The following is a 4,956-nucleotide window of genomic DNA, read 5'->3' as shown; positions in this document are numbered from 1 at the left end:
TAACCCCAAAATTACTGGGCAAGGCTGTCAGTTTGTTTCTATACCTCCCTGAGAACTACAAGAGCTTCCATAGGAGGCAGCACTTGTATTTTTTACGTTTTAATTGAAGACAGGTAGAAGAAACGAATGGCCTGAACACTGTGTTTACTGTATTTGCTGAAAAGATGCAGACAGGCCTGGAACTTTCAGAGCAGCTAAAGTGCACATATCAGTCTAAGTCGCCCCCTTTAAAAACAAAAAAATAGGGGTCTGGCTTGGCCCCCGTAGCACAGTGGTTATACCCACATGCAACCAGGGTGGTGGGTTCGAACCTGGCCCGGGCCAGCTGAACAACAATAACTGCAACAAAAAAATAGCTGGGCGTTGTGCTGGGCGCCTGCAGTTCCAGCTACTTGGAGAATCGCTTAAGCCCAAGAGTTTGAGGTTGCTGTGAGCTGGGACACCACAGCACTCTACCGAGGGCGACATAGTGATACTCTGTCTCAAAAATAAATAAATAAATAAAGGTCAGATTGCCCTCCTGTGTATCCTAGCCAGACTTACTTTATAGGCATGCTGGTTAATGTCAAGGCTTCACCCCAAGTCTGGGCAATTGGGGGCAGCAAGAGGCATACTTGCTTTAAAGGTGGAGAAACACAGGACCAGAACCAGACCTTATTTCATGGCTCCGTGCCGGGGCTCCACACCCGCCTTGCCCCTCAAATCACCAAATTACCCACCCACCCGCGTGCAGAAAGGCCTGCCCCACCCGACTCTTCCCCGGGAGGGAGAACACCCTGGGCTGGGTCCGGCGAGCGCGCGGGCTCCAGGACCTCGGTGCGCTCTCCCACAGGCGGGGGCAGCCTCTTGGGAGCAGACCCCGCCCCGTCACGTGACGCAGCCCCGCCCTCCCGCCGTGAGAGGAGGGCGGCACCCATCCTGCGCCTGCGCCGATGGAATCGGGGGGCGGGCACCTCCAGCTGACTGGCAGCTCGCGCCGCGGCGCCTCGGAAGGACCCGGCTGCTTGCGGGCGGCGCAGAAGCCGCAGCCGCCGAGCCTGACTGCGCCCTCTAGCTGGCCGGCCCGCCTGCGGTGAGAGGGGCCGCGGAGCGGCCTCGGGCTCGCCTGTCGGGCTCGCGAGGGGAGGGTTTACCCAGGAAGGACGGCGGGGACACAGGACGCTGCTCTCCGGGGTCTGCAAGGGGTGACAGGTGGGAGTGCCGTGGGGCTGCCGGGCGGGCCCGTGGGTGGCAGGAGGCGGGTCTGCGGGGGCGCGGGCCCCGGGGTAGGTAGGTCAGGAGATGGGCAGGGGCGGCTGGACGCCCGGCGTGAGGGAAGCCTGGGCCGCTGCCCACAGGAGGTGTCCCAGGTGGCAGATGTCGGCAGATGCTGTCCCCAAGTGGCTTTGGGATGGCGCTGGTTACTCTGTCTTGGGGGCGGAAAAAAAAAAAAAACAAAAAAACCGGGACTCGGAAAGGCGTGCGGGGAGGGGTGCAGGGAGCCGGATAGGAAAGACATTTGTCAGGTCCTGCGTGTGGGGCCGGCAGAGGCGTGAACGAGGGAAGGGGCTTCTTGGCCGAGTGGCCGCCCCTGTGGGTTTCTCCTGAGTTGTCACCGGGCTTCCCTCTGCTCATGATGGGCCGGTGAGGTTTGCAGAAGGGACAGCAACGTTCGTGCAGTTTCAGAAGCTCAGTGCAGGGCAGCTGGTTTACGGGGGACTGGAGCAGTTTCCAGGAGGTTTGAAAGGACAGAATTAGTCTTCCTGGAGTTGAGCGCGTGGCCCCCTTTCTACTGGGCTTGTGCTTCCCAAGGTTGCAGGTAGATTGGATTTGGAAAGATGAGAAGGGGAAGGGGAGAAAGGTTTTGCGGTGGACACCAGCCAGCTCCTTTTTCTGTCTGGGTAAAGTGCTAGGCGTGAGTGCCAACCTGCGGAATGAGCAGGACCTGGCCTCTGAGCTGGCACCGGTGAGGCGCCCTGACGTGGAGGTTGTAGCTGGGGTGAGTCAGTGTTAGAGGCAGGCTGACAGCTGTCAGCGCGGAGGCTGCCTGAGCCAGGCTGCGACCCGATGCCAATGTCAGATTCATTTAATTAGAGGCACCCCCTCCCAATCGCTACAAGCAGGGCGGCCCAGAAGCTTAACACTGACAAGCAAAAGGAAAAAGAAAAAAAAAAAAGCTTGGGCGGCACTGTCTTCCCCACATTTCTGCTGGGAAGCACTCGTCCCCACGTTGTTCAGAGTGCCTCCCTTTGACGATCTCTTGTTTTTATTTCGACTTTGTTAAGAAATAGGATTGCTTACGACTTTTGAAGCACCTGACAGAAAGGCTGTTGAGATGGGCTCACAGTGACAAAGTTGGCTTTTGAGATTTTCCTTTTCCATTAAGCCACGAAGATGGCTGGGGACTCACACCTGGGCCCTCTTAGTGGTGAGCAGGTTACTGTGAAGCCTCCCTGTGTCACATTCTGCGTTTCCTGGAATGTTTGCCTTTTGTATGAGATTCAGCACGTCAGTCGATGCGATGATTGGTTTGTATTATTTGGGAATGTAACAAGGAAAGGCAGTGAGGAGCAAGTTGGTGGCACAAGCAAGTCACAGACCTTAAATAATTTGCTGCAGAATTCCAGAAAGTAAAGAGTATCCACAGATACTAGATGGGGTTCTCTTGTTACGACAGTAACTTTTTCTTTCAAAGGAAAATTGATTTGCGGTTATCCTAAATGGCTCTGAGGGCGGCTTCTTTTAGAACAGTCCCTAGGAAAGGTTTCGGTGGGGTGATGGCTGCCACGTGCTTCTTTCCCCAGCCCCCTTCTCCCCAAAATGGAAAACAATCGGGTTAAAAGAAACACCTAAAGCAGCCCGAGGAGATTAACAACAATAACAAAAAAGAGTCCTGAAAGTCAACCAGCAGCTGGAAAGATTATACAAAGGGAGGCGTCAAATCCTCTTGAAATAACACGAAGGGCTTTCACATATAGACGCGTGACTGATTTTCAGGATAAACTTGGACGTTATAGGTGGTGTTACCGTTCCCATGTCGCAGATGAGGAAACCGAGGCTGAGTGACTTTGTGGGGAGAGGAAGCCAGGTGTTAACCCCAGCAGTCTCATAGTGGATGTGGCAGCCCACACCGCCCTGCAGAATGAGATGTGGAAGGATCCCAGAGGATCATCCCTCACACGAGGGCCCCAGGGCTTTCCCGAGACCTAGAAGAACGTCCTTTTCTCCCATCACGCGGGGCTCACGGCTCACCGAGTCAGCCCAGCTTGGCAGCACAGCTGCGCCCTCCTGGCTTCCCCCACTCCAAGCCTGTGGTAGTCTCTGTGGGCTCAGATTTGTTTATAAGTCTTTGAGAAATCTAGTAGGAAGTATGATTGCAAAGAGTGTCTTTTGCTCAAGCGTTCTGTGTTTCCCAATAGTCTAGGTGTCTTCAGAAGTGTGATGCAAGAGGGGAAGGCAATTCTAGAGGAAACTAGCTATAATAGCTTTGCTGTCCTCCTCCGGGAAGAGAAGCGCAATGGTCATGAAACCCGAGGAGCTGACCCAGTAGTTTTGTTTCTAATCAGTCTTTTATATGTGACATCGTGTGGGTTATGGTTTGACAGTTCTGTTTTTTAAACAGGGCATAGGTGGTTCTCATTAGGGAAGAACAGGCTTTACTCTCACTGCCCAGATCTGGGTATCACAGAGAGGACAGGACTTCAGGGGGAGGCTGCCAGAGGGATGCTTCAGTAGGTCCCCGGTATGAAACAGAACTGAAAACCCAAGCCCCAGGACGCATCAGAAGTGTGCATCAGAAGTGTGCCCCCATACTTAGAACATTGTGTTCTTTTCTGGACATCACATATAATGAAGGGCACAGAAACAGAAAATCAAGCACACTCATTGGAAACCGTTACAGCAGTAAATGAATTAGACCTGGTTAAGCTGGGGGAATCTCTGGAGTCACTATGACAGAAAGTTCAGGGCTATCATTCATTAAACTCTTCTGTAGAGGCCTTAGAACCAAAGGACAACCGTTACAAAGACTTTAGTTTTAAGAACTTGATCATGCCAGAGTGATCATTCAAAAACTGTGAGTTGAATCACGTCTCTCCTTGGCAGCTTCCCAGTACGGTGGGGGTGATGTTCAAACTCCTTACCCCGGTCTGCGAGGGTGGCTGTGCAGGTGCTGGCCTTGCTCATTTCTCTAGCTTCATCAACTACCACCTTCTCACTCACAGAGGTCCTGCCTGCTTTCTGAACCTGAGCATGTGGGGAATCACGCTGCCTCAGGGCCTTTGCACTGGCTGTTCTTCTTGCTACATTTCCCCAGGGCCAGCTCTCTGTCATTCGGGCCACTGCTCCAATATCACATCCTTCCTGAGACCTTCCCTGATAATCAAAGTAATGTTCCTTTTTCCTCTTACTCTGTCATACTGCAGACTTTTGTTTTCTTCGTAGCAATATCAGAAATGACCTTATTTACTTGAGAAAGCTTTTATGGCCCGTTTCCCATTTGCCTCTTTGTCAAGAGGGCACAAAACAGTACCTGCCATACGGTAGGTGCTCAGTAAACACAATGTTTGCTAATCAATAGTTTTTATGGCAATCAGACCTTTCCAAAGATGGGAGGAATTGCTGCTTTGGTAGATATTAACTTGGTTTTCTTTCGCGAGAGACAAACAAGCTGGCAGGCTGACCATTGGGCAAGAGAATTCAAGCACTAGATGTTTAGTAAAACCAGATTAAGATTCCAAATTTGTTTCCAAGAGCTGGTGTAACAAAGAATTAATACCACAAACTAGGGGGCTTACAACAACAGGAATGTATTCTCTCACAGTTCTGAAGACCAGAAGTCCCAAATTAAGATGTCAAGAGGGTTGGTTCCCTCTTGGGGACTCAGTGGGAGACTCAATGCCTCTCTTCCCCACTTCTGGTGGTTACCAGCAACCCTTGGTGTCCCCTGCTCCATCCTTGGTGTCCATCCCTGCTCCA

General features: G+C 52.3%; 1 protein-coding gene across 1 annotated transcript in view; it reads left to right on the top strand.

The window, feature by feature from the left end:
• Positions 1-1,017: 1,017 nt before the first annotated feature.
• The window catches only part of KIAA0513 (KIAA0513 ortholog), a 49,198-nt gene continuing 45,259 nt past the window's right edge, over positions 1,018-4,956 (top strand). Inside the window, exon 1 of the mRNA XM_003791287.3 lies at positions 1,018-1,191. The gene's annotated coding sequence lies outside the window, so the exon portion shown is untranslated. The remainder of the gene's footprint in view (positions 1,192-4,956) is intronic.

This window comes from Otolemur garnettii, unplaced genomic scaffold (genome assembly GCF_000181295.1).
Source record: "Otolemur garnettii isolate 467f Iridium unplaced genomic scaffold, OtoGar3 scaffold00047, whole genome shotgun sequence".
NCBI classification, from domain to species: Eukaryota; Metazoa; Chordata; class Mammalia; order Primates; family Galagidae; genus Otolemur; species Otolemur garnettii.
Note: the sequence above shows the minus strand (reverse complement) of the source record. Positions and strands in the feature narration are given on the sequence as shown.